Below are 16,359 nucleotides of genomic sequence, written 5' to 3'. Positions count from 1 at the left end.
CCAGGCAGGCGTCCCTGGTCTCTAATTCTTGTAAAATCCTAGGAAGTCGATATTATTATTATTACGGCCTTACTACAGGTGAGGAACTCTGGCCCAGAGAGATGAACTAATCTGCCTCAGCACGCACAGTTGCTAAATGAAATCTTTGGGCAATATTTACCTCCCCGAAGAAGGAAAGTGGAAGAGATAGGGATGCAGAGTTAAAAGACTGGAGCTCTAGTTCCTACTTTGCCACTTCACCCTATACCTATGACCTTGGCTAGAGCTGTTTCATCATCTGCGAGTTAAAGGGTCCTACTCAGTTCTTGCTTTGGTTCTTTTATGGCTACCCCCCCACGAAACCTGTATCATTATTTACGATTACTGGTTGTTCAGGAAAATAAAATAGAAATAGAAACAGACAGTATGGCGATGCTCCAAAATCAAACATGAGATAGAGATCCTACCAGGGACAATAGACCCTTTTTCTCTTTGACAAAGCTAAGTGTTGCTGCCACCTAGTGAGGAAAAGGAGCATAGCCTCCTTGCAAGGTCTGGTCTTTCTGGTCCCTGGGGTGGCCTAGGGAAAAACTAGGAGAAAATCATTCCATTGACCAAATAATTTGTGGGGCTTCAGATATGCTAAACCTTATGGTGTTTCTGCAAGCTAGTCTCTACCTTTAAAATGAGATTAGGAGAGGGGCGCCTGGGTGGCTCAGTTGGTTAAGCCCCGGACTCTTGATTTTGGCTCAGGTCATGATCTTGGGGGTCCTGCCATCCAGCCTGGCTTGCTCGCAGCTGCGTGCTGGATGTGGAGCCTGTTTAAGAGTCTCTCTCCCTATCCCTCTGCTCCTTTTCTCTCTCTCTTAAAAAAAGATTAGCTTTAAAAACAAATAAATAAAATGAGGTTAGGAGAAGAGCTTCTCTGGACGGTATTATTAAATGTACGTGTGACCCATCTCGGTCCTCCTTCAAATGTGCGAGTTATTGTGTTGTTTCCCATACCTCCCCTACCCCCACCAGCACCTGTAATCCTAGAACGCTAAGTCTGAGCAGGAAAGAACCACCCTCAGAGAATTTCTAGGGCAACTCATTTCATAGTCCAGAGGACAAGTGTTTTGACCCAGATCACACAGGTAGTTAACGTATGCAGCGGTGACTGTAGACCGGTCCCAGAATTCCCAAAGGTGGTCTGAAACCCACCCGGAAGGGACGAGATTAAATTATTTGCAAAATCACCTTCCCAGGAGAATAGCTCCCAGGCCCGCAGCAAGGTATGGAGATGGAATCAATGATATTTACATATTAAACAAAGCCAGAGTAGTTCCGGTGGGGAAGTGGGGGTGGTCAGGCTGGAATCCCCCACCCCAGGAGCCCTCGCTTACCGGAGCTTTAAGCTCAACAGGGTGCTCAGTGCGGAAGGAAGTGCTCCCTGGGACTCCCTGAGGCCTCCAGCCCGGGAATCTCAATTTCCGGAGAGACCTTTCCCACCCTGGGAGAACTCCCAGAACGTTCTCAGACGTGAGAACTGAAGCAATGGTTCTTGCAGGCCAGCCGGCAGCCGATAGAATGTAGTTTAAGCAGTCAAAAGTTTTTATTTAGTACGAGTCCAATGAATCACTTGCAGCCAAACCACCGGCGCCTTGTTGAGCGATCCACTTACTCTCTTCTTGACACAATCAACAATCTTTTTAATAAGCAGACTAAAGTGGCTGACGTCACCAAGGGCACCCATTGAGTCAGGGGCTTTGCACTGTCTCCCATTTACATCTGACAACAGCCCAATGAGGTAATAATTATTATGATCCTCATTTTACAACCGAGTAAGCTGAGGCTCAGAGAGCACTGTGCCCAGAGTCCCTCAGCTCACCCTGATGTTCTCAGCCCGTGATCACTACCCCGTACCACCTCCTCCCTGCCACCTTGGCCTCGGGTGATAACAGCCTCCCCTAGGGGAACTGATCCACAGGCTTGGTAGGCTGGTTGCCTGTAGGGGGAGAGATTAGCTCGGGAAAACATTTTCCCTAATTAACAACAAATGTTTGCTGGGCTCAGGCGGAGGGGGAGACAGACTGTAGGAGGACAGGTGATTAAGGGGAAGAATTTTTGATTATCTGTTGTTTCAGCTTATCAGAGCAATTGCTTCTTTCTCTTAACATGGATAATTAAGAACTGACTGCGTAGTTAAGTGGGGCAAACCTTCCTCCGCTCACATAAAATTCTCTTTGGTAATAGGCACAGAATTATTCATTGAAAAGGATGGACTTTCTTCCAGTGTTTATTTTCAGGTATAATCCCGATCTCCTCCGATTAATTTATCAGTTAGGTGAAGAGCTTCCTTAAACAAGAACATCTATCTAGGGGCGCCTGGGTGGCTCAGTAGGTTAAGCCTCTGCCTTCGGCTCGGGTCATGATCTCAGGGTCCTGGGATGGAGCACCGCATTGGGCTCTCTGCTCAGCGGTGAGCCTGCTTCCCTCTCTCTCTCTATCTCTCGCTTTCTCTGCCTCTCTGCCTACTTGTGATCTTTGTCAAGTAAATAGAATCTTTAAAAAAAAAAAAAAGAACATCTATCTATCACTCCTCTATATGTAATAGAGGAATTACATCTCTGTAATTTGAACGATAGTAATATTACTCTCGCCCCTCCTCTCTCCACACTTTTGACTTTTGTTGGCTCCTTGGGCTACGAATACATAGAATACATATTAAGGCTTAGATAACTCTGTCTCTCTATAGCTTTTTTTAAGGCAGAGAATAATAAACAAGGGCATTTGGAAAATGTGAACAGGAAACAGTTGAGCACAAGTTGAGAATGCTGTTAAAAAGTGAGTCGGGGACCAAAGGAAACTTTGTGTTCAGAAAGAAAAGAAAAAGCCTTTTTTTTTTTTTTTTTAAGATGCCTTGCCTCTCGCTCGTGTCTAGGCCCCATGCACCAAGTCTGGACTACAAGGAATTTTCAGCTGTTTCCTGAAATATACCCAAGGTATAGGACCACAAATTTCACTCCTGGGGTTGAGATCTTGTCTCATATTTCATTAAATCCCACCCCCCGCCTCGTCTAGCCTAGTTTTAACATGTTTTAGCTAATATTGAGTGAGTCAAAATGCAATCAGGTTTCAGCCTTCAAGAATCAAGTTACTTTTTTCTTGTTAAGCAGCAAAAGAAATGAGGAACTATAGAGACTTGATTTCAGAGCGTGAAGGGGGAGCTGTAAAGATAAGTGAATGTTCTCATCCTATATTATATGAATCGTAAGTGTAATAATGCAGCCAGCCACGGCATGGGCAACTCTGCAGTGGCTGGTTATAGCCAGCTTCCAAATCCAACTGTCTACCTGTAGGGTACAATTCACGGAAACAACTGTTCAGTTAAAAAGAGAAAACTGCTGTGTGCGCGTGCGTGCGCGTGTGTGTGTGCATGTGTGTGCATGTGCGTGTGTGTTGTCTGTATGTTTAATCCACACAAGTTAGAATTTAAAAGAATTTTTAGTATTGAAAAGCGTTTTTATTTTTTAATTGTTTTAAATAATTTTTAAAATTTTATTATGTTAGTCACCATACAAAGCATTTTTAGAATTAGGACAATTCTCACTACCAGAAGTCTGTGCTCAACTTACGTAGTGTGGTGTGTGAGAAGTTCCCTAAGACACCCCTTTGTCTCCCTAACTCCCCCCTGCCTTCCTCCTACAGCACGTGACAGCTACTTAAACTAACGCCCCCCCCCCCAGCAGGGAGGTGAAGATCTTGTCTCTTGGTGGCCTCTGGTAAAATCATGCATTTGGAAAGAAGAGGGGTAAAACAAAACAAAAACAAAAAACACCTGAAATCTTGGCAGGAAGCAATTATTATGTGCCAAGCATAATGCTAGCAAACATGCATATGAAAAGATACTCAACCTCATTAGTCATGAGGGAAATGCAAATTAAAGCCACAGTGAGATTCCACTGCATACCCGATCAAGTTGGTTAAAATAGAGACAAAGCAAAACCAAAACTGATACTATCAACATGCTGACAAAGATGCAGAGTATTTGGATCTCTTGAATATTGCTGGTGAGAGGAGAAATATTCAAGGAGAGCAAGATGAAAATGTGTACTAATTTGGTCTCTTATCTAGAATGGACCTTTGGCGGCGGCTAAAATAAAGGATTGTTATAAGCAGGTCCTGACCAGGGCCGTAGCTAAAAACACTAGTGGCTATGTATTATGTAGTGACTAAATCATTCAGAGCAAAATGAAGAACTCTGGAGAGACACTTAAATTCCTGGTCTCAGCCTGAAACCTGTTCCAAAGATGGGGAGTTTGATGTTCTTTCTATTAGAATTACTTCTGGAAACCTAATTTTTTTCAAGATTCTATTTTTAAGCAATCTCTACACCCAACAAGAGGCTCGAACCCACAACCCCAAGATCAAGACTCGCCTGCCTCACTGACTGAGCCAGCTCGGTGTCCCTGGAAACCTATTTTTTTAAAAAAAGATTTTATTTATTTATTTGACAGGGAGAGAGAGATCACAAGTAGGCAGAAAGGCAGGCAGAGGAGGGTGGCAGGTAGCAGGCTCCCCGCTGAGCAGAGATTCCCGATGCGGGGCTCCATCCCATGACCCTGAGATCATGACCTGAGCCAAAGGCAGAGGCTCAACCCACAGAGCCACCCAGGTGCCCTGGAAACCTATTTTAAAAAAAAAATTAAGATTTTATTTATTTATTTGACACAGAGATCACAAGCAGGCAGAGAGGCAGGCAGGGATAGAGGGGGAAGCAGGCTCCCTGCCTGATGTGGGACTTTGTCCCAGAACCCTGAGATCATGACTGAGACAAAGGCAAAGGCTTAACCCACTGAGCCACCCAGGCACGCCAAAACCTTTTTTTTTTTTTTTTTAATTTACAATAAGATCTGTGCCCAAGCTGGGGCTTGAATTCACAACCCCGAGATCAAGAGTCGCATGCCCTACTGACTGAGCCAGCCAGGCGCCCCTCTGGAAACCTAATTTCCACCACTGAAAGAACATGTCTCCTTTTAATTTTAAGAAATTGATCACTTCTGTAGATTGCTATTAGTAGCGAGAAGTTTGTGGAATGGGGAGGCGGGAGGCCGGAGGGAGAAAGACAGAGGGAGAGACCTTGTGATCAGGTGGTTGAACTCTCCTTCTGGGCACCCGGTCCAGTTCAGGGCCCCCTCTAATGAATGCCTCCTGCAGCCTTTTAGCCGTCAGGTTCATGTACAGATTTACTGTGTTCCACACGAGTCACAGCAACCTGAGCTTCCTAGGATTGGTGACCCTTGGAAACCATTTCCTCATAAGGGGGCTGCACGTGGTCCCAGGATTTACTGTACCTATCTCAATCAATGCTAATGACTTCCCCGCATTAATGGCTTCTGCTTTCAGCAAGAATTAGGCGCCTCCCCAGTTCTGCCATTTCCCTAACAACTATGAATTACAGTCAAGGTTATGCTCTTATCTCCACCGGATTCAAATCACCCTCCTGGCTTGGGAGCTCTGGGCAGCTTTCTAGACAGATGTTGCCATGGTTCTGTTTGCCTGACTACCTGCCAATTTGGTTAATGTGGGTAAATACACTTATACTCTCTGCCTTTTACCTTTGGAGGGGACCTGTCTGGAGTTAATTGAAATAGAGAACGCCAAATAATCTGAATAAATATACATTGTGTTGCACGGGGCAACTAAATCAAGACGAAGAGTTATCTAAAGTGATAACTACTGTAGAGAAGCGACAGTCTGTGTTGTTATTACATGCCTGAATTGCTCATGTGGAGGTCATTTTTTTTGGACTAGAAAATGACCTCTGATGGTACAATCAATGGGATTGCCAGCTGCTTGATTTCATTCTGGTTGGTTTGGCCAAATACCATTGACCAGAAAACAATCCATCTGACTGTGATCATTTCTAATTGTTCTGACAGAATTGATTGATTGAGGATTTTTTTCACCCATGGAGACAGACTTGTTTTTGTATGGTTTTGATATTTAGGAATTTGGAGCTCTTTTCCTCTACAAAGGATTCAAAGTTTCCATTCTTTTTTCTTTTTAATTTTTTTATTATTTTTAAAAAAGATTTTATTCATTTGTCGGAAAGAGAGAGAAGGAGCACAAGCAGGGGGAGCCACAGCCAGAGGGAACAACAGGCTCCCCGCTGAGCAAGGAGGGAGCCGGACCCTGGGATCCTAACCTGAGCCGAAGGCAGATGCTTAACCAACTGAGCCACCCAAGTGTCCCAAACATTCCATTCTTTTTCTTAGATAAAGCACACACCTGTCTGAAGGCTAAAAGTTGGTAATATGTCGCCTATTATTTGTATAATTAAATCACTAAGCACTCTGGAAATGATCTTCCTCTTTGCCCCAAGTCCTACAGCATCTTGCGGGTGACTTTCCTATCTATTATCCCTCTCTATCCAGAATGCTCTGACTCCCAGCATCTCCCAGCGCTTATAGGCACTTAGTAAATATTTCTCTGACTAGCACAGTGCCTGAAGGGGCTCCACAGTGCCTGAAGGGGCTCCATGCTGGGCTGAATGGAACAGAGAGAAGAAGAGAAGCCCTACCCTTCCCTCACTTATGTAGACAAAATGCCAACCTCCAAATAGCCAATGTAAAACAAAGCTGGCTGGGTGTATTTACAAAACGGGGGAGGAAGCAAATGGTACATTTAGGGTGGCTTGGACTGGCCTCGACCAGCATACACTGGGAAGCTGGGGGTTGTTAGTATGAGTAGGCCTGGACCTGCCACGTGTTAGTGCCTCCTGTTACCCTTCGAAACCTCATGGGGAATGGGCAGGAGGCTGTGGTCCACCGCAAACTGAAGTGAAAAGGTGCAGGAGATCAGAAAGCAGTCAGTGAGCATCACTAGAATGAGCTAGGGATAATCATAATAACTGCCATTTACCAAGTTCCAGACCCCATGCTCTATACTTTCCCATACATTATCTCGTATCTTGCTCATATCTCCATTTCGTGCTGTGGGAACTAGGACTCATGTTGGTACAGAGCTTGGCAGTGTTCCCACGGAAGTCCAAGGCACTCTAACCCTGGTCTGTCTGAGTTCAGAGCCAGAACTCCCTTTTAACCATTGCACTATTAGCCAAAAAAAGAGTCTAGAAACATGCAAAGCCTACTGGGAGGTGGGGAGCGGGGTGTCAAAGTAGCTTCCAGGGTGCACTTTGATCAGTTGCTAGAGAGCCCAACTGAAGAGATAGACTTATTGGCCACTGGGCAGGGGACCTGTGGGAGGAAGATCTGGCCTGAGCCCCTGACTAGGCTGGAAGAGGGGTGGGACCAGGAAGGAGACCAATAACAATTAAAGGAAAATATCCAGCACCTAGGAGAGCTCCGGGCTTGTCTTCTGTTGGGGCAAAGCTGGACCTGGCAACGCTCTTGGTCCTGCCTTTTGCCCAGAGAGCTCCCCCAGGTCAAGCAATGTGTTCAGTGATGTGACAGGGCGGCATGCACTGCTGTGGGCAGCTCACAAGTGGGAGCTGTGTGTTAAGGAGATGAGCTGTATGTCAAACGTCTAAGTTGTAGCCTAGCTATGTCCCTGAACCCAGACCCTGCCCCAAATCCTCGAGCACTAGAACAGCAGTGACAGCTGTGAAAACAAGCCGCCTTGCTCATCTTGGCATTGAGTTATAGAGCACATCATCATTATGGAGGGAATCAGTAACATCTGTCTTTCCTGGCCCTTATTTAACTTATTCTACTTAGGCAACCTCTCCATGTTCCCACTCCGTAACTACTGTAAATGATGCAAAAGACGAGCAAGAGACAGAGACAGAAAGAGGGAGAGAGAATTAATTTACCACTGGGTGAAATGAAAATGTACTGAAGTGTAATGGAATTTCATTAACTTCGGAAATGATGATGAATGCTGTCCAAATAATTCTTACTAATGCATAATTCACAGCTGAAAATAGAGCCAAACTCTCCTAAAAAGCACATCCATTTATGCCCCCAAATTAATTTGGTGTGTTATTCAGGATGGTTGACAGGATAAAAGATCTACTATGAAATGTAATCATCTATTAAGATTAGGAATCTATGAGTCTTTCTGGTTTAGTAGATGAGGGGAGCTGAGAACAAGTGGCAGCTTGAGAGGCAGACACCCACAGTCCTCATTCTCATAATTTGAATCTCCCCAAAGACATAATTTCAGACATAACCACGGAGAAGTTAGGATGAGCTTTGAGATCTCCATAGCAACCACGACCCAGTTCATATATATATCCCAAAAGGAAATTAAAATCCCTTTCAACAGATTCAAATGGGGTCAGGAAAAGTCCCATACCTTTCCTGACTGGCGAGGTTTTTACGTTGTATGTTTATATAATATATAAATTATATAGATCATACATTATATACATTTATACATAATTACACAGAAAAGGTTTAAAAATCACTTTCCCATTTTGCACAATATTATCTTTCCTATTCCACAAACTCTTAGAGACATTTATCACTTAATGTCTCAAGACATAATAATCCCTTCATTAAAACCCACTTATGCTTTTTGTATACTCAGGAGAATGGTAATGGGGGAGAGACTTTTTCACCTTTGGATCTAACACAAACCCCCACTGTGGTTGGCAGAGAGATCATTATGCTGTAGGAGGGTAGCTATTGGCCTAGCTTCCACCAATGGGAATGCGTGACTTCAGAGGCCAAACAAAAACTCACAATAAGGCGTCATGGCTCTTTGCCCCCTTCAGCCAATCAGAAAGAACCTTGGTCAGACATGCGAATAGTAATGTCAGAGTGACTTCTAACCCTCTGAATTCCTTCCGAAGGATGGATCCTACTGTGCAGAGGTGGAGGTGTCACAGGCCGGGGGAGCACTACCTTCCAAGGTCACCCCTATTTGTCTAAATGGTCAGGTCTTATGATTTGAGGTGCTGGGATGATAAACAAGTTAATTGGTTGCTGATACAAGTCTCTGATTCAGGACGCAGCTGCCACTGAGCAGCATCGACCAATGGGACGCCGTACTATGTAGGACCAACAATACCTCACAATGGAGGCTCCTCCAAACCATGGGTCCCTCAGCCACTAAGAGAATACTTTGTTGCTGACATACGAGTATTATCTGATATCAGGGAGGACCTAACTCTACCTTCTCAGGTCTTTCTCCTCAGATGAGGTTTAGTGACTGAAAATGGATGTGTCACAGGGCTTGACGTTATGATTTAGAATGCTCGGGTGGTAACTGAGTACATTGTCAGCTGATCCCGAGGGTGTGATTAAGTAGAAGGGCAGCCATTGGCCAGCTTCCACCAATGGGAGGCCTTACTGTGAGGGGTCATCAATGCCTCACAATGGAGGCATCATGACTGCCCCCACCAATGTGAGTCGTGACGTCAGAATAACTAAGGCTACTCTCCATTCCTTCCCCTAGAGCAGGATTCAGTGTGTGAGGTGGAAAGGTAGTGGGAGAGGAACACTACTTTCCAGGGCCATCCCTATGCCTCTTAACAGTCTTTCTGTATGATATGGGAGCTGAGGTGGGAGTCAAGGACATCGTCAGCTGATCCTGAGGGTGTGCTTAAGTAGAAGGGCAGCCATTGACCAGCTTCCACCAATGGGAGACCTTGGTTTCAGCAAGTGGCAACACCTCACAATAGAGGCATCACCTGCCTCTACGTGGATGCTTTAGCCAATCAGACAGCACCTTGTATTGATATGTGAATAGTGACGTAAGGGACGATTTCTGCCATCCTCTCAAGTCCTTTTCCTAGCATGAAACCTGACACATATGGCTGTCTTGAGGGCCTACCACCTTCTAAGGCCACCCCTATTCCTCTTAATGGCTTGACCCTGTGATTATGGAATGCTTGGGTGGTAACTGAGTACATTGTCTGCTGATCCTGAGGGTGTGCTTAAGTAGAAGGGCAGCCATTGGCCAGCTTCCACCAATGGGAGGCCTTACTGTGAGGGGTCATCAATGCCTCACAATGGAGGCATCATGACTGCCACCCCCACCAATGTGAGTCGTGATGTCGCAATTAACTAAGGCTACTCTCCATTCCTTCCCCTAGAGCAGGATTCAGTGTGTGAGGTGGAAAGGTAGTGGGAGAGGAACACTACTTTCCAGGGCCATCCCTATGCCTCTTAACAGTCTTTCTGTATGATATGGGAGCTGAGGTGGGAGTCAAGGACATCGTCAGCTGATCCTGAGGGTGTGCTTAAGTAGAAGGGCAGCCATTGACCAGGTTCCACCAATGGGAGACCTTGGTTTCAGCAAGTGGCAACACCTCACAATAGAGGCATCACCTGCCTCTACGTGGGTGCTTTAGCCAATCAGACAGCACCTTGTATTGACATGTGAATAGTGACGTAAGGGACGATTTCTGCCATCCTCTCAAGTCCTTTTCCTAGGATGAAACCTGACACATATGGCTGTCTTGAGGGCCTACCACCTTCTAAGGCCACCCCTATTCCTCTTAATGGCTTGACCCTGTGATTATGGAATGCTTGGGTGGTAACTGAGTACATTGTCTGCTGATCCTGAGGGTGTGCTTAAGTAGAAGGGCAGCCATTGGCCAGCTTCCACCAATGGGAGGCCTTACTGTGAGGGGTCATCAATGCCTCACAATGGAGGCATCATGACTGCCACCCCCACCAATGTGAGTCGTGATGTCGCAATTAACTAAGGCTACTCTCCATTCCTTCCCCTAGAGCAGGATTCAGTGTGTGAGGTGGAAAGGTAGTGGGAGAGGAACACTACTTTCCAGGGCCATCCCTATGCCTCTTAACAGTCTTTCTGTATGATATGGGAGCTGAGGTGGGAGTCAAGGACATCGTCAGCTGATCCTGAACGTGTGCTTAGGTAGAAGGGCAGCCGTTGGACAGCTTCCACCAATGGGAGACCTTGGTTTCAGCGAGTGGCAACACCTCACATAGAGCCATCACCTGCCTCTACGTGGATGCTTTAGCCAATCAGACAGCACCTTGTATTGACATGTGAATAGTGACGTAAGGGACGATTTCAGCCATCCTCTCAAGTCCTTTTCCTAGGATGAAACCTGGCACATATGGCTGTCATGGGGGCCTTCCACCTTCTAAGGTCACCCCTATTCCTCTTAATGGCTTGACCCTGTGATTATGGAATGCTTGGGTGGTAACTGAGTACATTGCCTGCTGATCCTGAGGGTGTGCTTAAGTAGAAGGGCAGCCATTGGCCAGCATCCACCAATGGGAGGCCTTACAATGAGGGTCATCAATGCCTCACAATGGAGGCATCATGACTGCCCCCACCAATGTGAGTCGTGACGTCGGAATAACTAAGGCTACTCTCCATTCCTTCCCCTAGAGCAGGATTCAGTGTGTGAGGTGGAAAGGTAGTGGGAGAGGAACACTACTTTCCAGGGCCATCCCTATGCCTCTTAACAGTCTTTCTGTATGATATGGGAGCTGAGGTGGGAGTCAAGGACATCGTCAGCTGATCCTGAGGGTGTGCTTAGGTAGAAGGGCAGCCATTGACCAGGTTCCACCAATGGGAGACCTTGGTTTCAGCAAGTGGCAACACCTCACAATAGAGGCATCACCTGCCTCTACGTGGATGCTTTAGCCAATCAGACAGCACCTTGTATTGACATGTGAATAGTGACGTAAGGGACGATTTCTGCCATCCTCTCAAGTCCTTTTCCTAGCATGAAACCTGACACATATGGCTGTCTTGGGGGCCTACCGCCTTCTAAGGCCACCCCTATTCCTCTTAATGGCTTGACCCTGTGATTATGGAATGCTTGGGTGGTAACTGAGTACATTGTCAGCTGATCCCGAGGGTGTGCTTAAGTAGAAGGGCAGCCATTGGCCAGCTTCCACCAATGGGAGGCCTTACTGTGAGGGGTCATCAATGCCTCACAATGGAGGCATCATGACTGCCACCCCCACCAATGTGAGTCGTGATGTCGCAATTAACTAAGGCTACTCTCCATTCCTTCCCCTAGAGCAGGATTCAGTGTGTGAGGTGGAAAGGTAGTGGGAGAGGAACACTACTTTCCAGGGCCATCCCTATGCCTCTTAACAGTCTTTCTGTATGATATGGGAGCTGAGGTGGGAGTCAAGGACATCGTCAGCTGATCCTGAGGGTGTGCTTAAGTAGAAGGGCAGCCATTGACCAGGTTCCACCAATGGGAGACCTTGGTTTCAGCAAGTGGCAACACCTCACAATAGAGGCATCACCTGCCTCTACGTGGGTGCTTTAGCCAATCAGACAGCACCTTGTATTGACATGTGAATAGTGACGTAAGGGACGATTTCTGCCATCCTCTCAAGTCCTTTTCCTAGGATGAAACCTGACACATATGGCTGTCTTGAGGGCCTACCACCTTCTAAGGCCACCCCTATTCCTCTTAATGGCTTGACCCTGTGATTATGGAATGCTTGGGTGGTAACTGAGTACATTGTCTGCTGATCCTGAGGGTGTGCTTAAGTAGAAGGGCAGCCATTGGCCAGCTTCCACCAATGGGAGGCCTTACTGTGAGGGGTCATCAATGCCTCACAATGGAGGCATCATGACTGCCACCCCCACCAATGTGAGTCGTGATGTCGCAATTAACTAAGGCTACTCTCCATTCCTTCCCCTAGAGCAGGATTCAGTGTGTGAGGTGGAAAGGTAGTGGGAGAGGAACACTACTTTCCAGGGCCATCCCTATGCCTCTTAACAGTCTTTCTGTATGATATGGGAGCTGAGGTGGGAGTCAAGGACATCGTCAGCTGATCCTGAACGTGTGCTTAGGTAGAAGGGCAGCCGTTGGACAGCTTCCACCAATGGGAGACCTTGGTTTCAGCGAGTGGCAACACCTCACATAGAGCCATCACCTGCCTCTACGTGGATGCTTTAGCCAATCAGACAGCACCTTGTATTGACATGTGAATAGTGACGTAAGGGACGATTTCAGCCATCCTCTCAAGTCCTTTTCCTAGGATGAAACCTGGCACATATGGCTGTCATGGGGGCCTTCCACCTTCTAAGGTCACCCCTATTCCTCTTAATGGCTTGACCCTGTGATTATGGAATGCTTGGGTGGTAACTGAGTACATTGCCTGCTGATCCTGAGGGTGTGCTTAAGTAGAAGGGCAGCCATTGGCCAGCATCCACCAATGGGAGGCCTTACAATGAGGGTCATCAATGCCTCACAATGGAGGCATCATGACTGCCCCCACCAATGTGAGTCGTGACGTCGGAATAACTAAGGCTACTCTCCATTCCTTCCCCTAGAGCAGGATTCAGTGTGTGAGGTGGAAAGGTAGTGGGAGAGGAACACTACTTTCCAGGGCCATCCCTATGCCTCTTAACAGTCTTTCTGTATGATATGGGAGCTGAGGTGGGAGTCAAGGACATCGTCAGCTGATCCTGAGGGTGTGCTTAGGTAGAAGGGCAGCCATTGACCAGGTTCCACCAATGGGAGACCTTGGTTTCAGCAAGTGGCAACACCTCACAATAGAGGCATCACCTGCCTCTACGTGGATGCTTTAGCCAATCAGACAGCACCTTGTATTGACATGTGAATAGTGACGTAAGGGACGATTTCTGCCATCCTCTCAAGTCCTTTTCCTAGCATGAAACCTGACACATATGGCTGTCTTGGGGGCCTACCGCCTTCTAAGGCCACCCCTATTCCTCTTAATGGCTTGACCCTGTGATTATGGAATGCTTGGGTGGTAACTGAGTACATTGTCAGCTGATCCCGAGGGTGTGCTTAAGTAGAAGGGCAGCCATTGGCCAGCTTCCACCAATGGGAGGCCTTACTGTGAGGGGTCATCAATGCCTCACAATGGAGGCATCATGACTGCCACCCCCACCAATGTGAGTCGTGATGTCGCAATTAACTAAGGCTACTCTCCATTCCTTCCCCTAGAGCAGGATTCAGTGTGTGAGGTGGAAAGGTAGTGGGAGAGGAACACTACTTTCCAGGGCCATCCCTATGCCTCTTAACAGTCTTTCTGTATGATATGGGAGCTGAGGTGGGAGTCAAGGACATCGTCAGCTGATCCTGAGGGTGTGCTTAAGTAGAAGGGCAGCCGTTGGCCAGCTTCCACCAATGGGAGACCTTGGTTTCAGCGAGTGGCAACACCTCACAATAGAGGCATCACCTGCCTCTACGTGAATGCATTAGCCAATCAGACAGCACCTTGTATTGACATGTGAATAGTGACGTAAGGGACGTTTTCTGCCATCCTCTCAAGTCCTTTTCCTAGGATGAAACCTGGCACATATGGCTGTCATGGGGGCCTTCCACCTTCTAAAGTCACCCCTATTCCTCTTAATGGCTTGACCCTGTGATTATGGAATGCTTGGGTGGTAACTGAGTACATTGTCTGCTGATCCTGAGGGTGTGCTTAAGTAGAAGGGCAGCCATTGGCCAGCTTCCACCAATGGGAGGCCTTACTGTAAGGCGTCATCAATGCCTCACAATGGAGGCCACATGACTGCCCCCACCAATGTGATTCGTGACGTCGGAATAACTAAGGCTACATTCCATTCCTTCCCCTAGAGCAGGATTCAGTGTGTGAGGTGGAAAGGTAGTGGGAGAGGAACACCCCCTTCCAGGGCCATCCTCTTAGCAGTCTTACCTTGTGATACTGGTACTGAGGTGGGAGTCAAGGACATCGTCAGCTGATCCTGAGGGTGTGATTAAGTAGAAGGGCAGCCATTGACCAGCTTCCACCAATGGGTGACCTTTGTTTGCCAGGCCATCAGTGCCTCACAATGGAGGCATCATGACTCCTCCCCCTCCCTCTCCCACTGCCCTCCAGGAGTCCTACATCTATTGTGACAAAATCTGGTGCTGACGTGTTAAAAGTGATGTTAGGGATTATTAATGCTACCCTGTTTCCTCCCCCAGAACAAGCAAGATTCAGTGTGTGAGGTGGGGTGGGGAGCACTAACTTCTAGGTCCCTCTTTATTCCTCTTTACAGTCCTACCCTATGATATGGGTGCTTTAGTGGCAATCAAGCCCACTGGTTGCTGATACAGAGTATGTGATTAGGTAGGAAGCAGCCATTGGCCAGCTTCCACCAATGGGAGTCCTTAGTTTGTTAGGTCATCAATGCCTCACCATGGAGGCATCATGGCTCCTTTCTCCCATGGGTCCCTCAGCCACTCAAGAGAACACCTTGTGCTGACACCTGAATAGTAATGTCAGGAAATGTATCTCCCTCTCTGAACAGCTTCCCTTGGGGGCAAAAATGCAAATAAATGGGTCACTATCAATTAAGAGGTCCCCGAAGTATTTCCCACCCTGGTATCCCCACCCTGTCCCTGCTGCTATGGTGTGATGTCATAGACTTCTTACATCACAGTAACCAGGTAACCCTTGTTGAAGATACTTGTCTCTGCCTGTTCCCATACCCAGGGATTTATGTGCAGTTACATGGAGATAAGTTGCTTACCTTATGAGTCCGACATTTTCTATGCTGTATCTCAGTTTTTCATACCTTGGCGCCTTTGGAAACTGCTGTACCTTTACAAAGGAGCCCAGTCTTGTTCTTTAGCAGGCTTTCAGGATCCCATGTGGCTTGCTCGGTCCCCTCCACGCCCCCACCAAGGCTTCTCCCCACCACCTCCGCTGTGGGCACATAGGTATCAGGGCTCCCCCGGGGCCTGAACTCACTTTACTTCATCTACACCCATTCGAGTGCTACTTACCCTTCCAACGCCAGCTTCACCGTCTTCTTCGGAGCCCTCTTGCTCCGGGTTGAAATGTTCCCCTTTGCTGTGTGTTTGAACAGAGCATCAGTGTTAGTACTGGATCTTTAACTAGTTTACCAGCTTAGTACATTTATCCCTTGGCCCTCTAAAATTTGTTTAGATGGCTATATTGGGAAAAAAATCGCTATATTGAATGAGTCCTTATAAACTATCTCCAATTCATTGTGGAACAAATAGAATAAATGAATAAAGAAATAGTAAAGAAAATAGTCTCTTTCACCTCTAAGTTGCACCTCTAAGCCCTATTTGTTCCCTATCTTCCACCTCTGCCATTACCTTGATTTTCTGATGGGACTACTCACCTGGTAGTTGGATGGATGTTGTTCGTTCTCTGGGTACAAGCCTTGCCTCCACGAAGGTGGGTTCCAGACGTCTTCATCAAGGCTCTTCTCCAGTGTCTGAGCTGTCCCAGGGAGTCCACCAGTATTTATACCCTAGCCCCACCCAGATTGCCCTATTGTGTGCTAATCACCCCACTATGACCTAGCCTGCACTATGACATAGGTGGACCAGGACTACTTGTAGATGGATGTATTTCAATGACTGAATACTTTTCAAGGTAGTGGAAACATAGTTACGTATAAGCACAAAGACTGATACAATAATGTTCCCACAAACTTGTTCAGAATTCTGGATTCACAATCCCATCACTC

General features: G+C 46.9%; 1 protein-coding gene across 1 annotated transcript in view; it reads right to left on the bottom strand.

The window, feature by feature from the left end:
• MAP7D3 (MAP7 domain containing 3) overlaps positions 1-16,108 on the bottom strand; it is a 57,111-nt gene extending 41,003 nt beyond the window's left edge. The window contains exons 1-2 of the mRNA XM_082717598.1: positions 16,009-16,108; positions 15,644-15,710 (exon numbers count right to left, since the gene is read on the bottom strand). The gene's annotated coding sequence lies outside the window, so the exon portion shown is untranslated. The remainder of the gene's footprint in view (positions 1-15,643; positions 15,711-16,008) is intronic.
• Between the last annotated feature and the right edge of the window lie 251 nt (positions 16,109-16,359).

This window comes from Mustela nivalis (genome assembly GCF_964662115.1).
Source record: "Mustela nivalis genome assembly, chromosome: X".
Taxonomy (NCBI): Eukaryota; Metazoa; Chordata; class Mammalia; order Carnivora; family Mustelidae; genus Mustela; species Mustela nivalis.
This window is presented reverse-complemented; position numbering and strand designations above follow the sequence as displayed.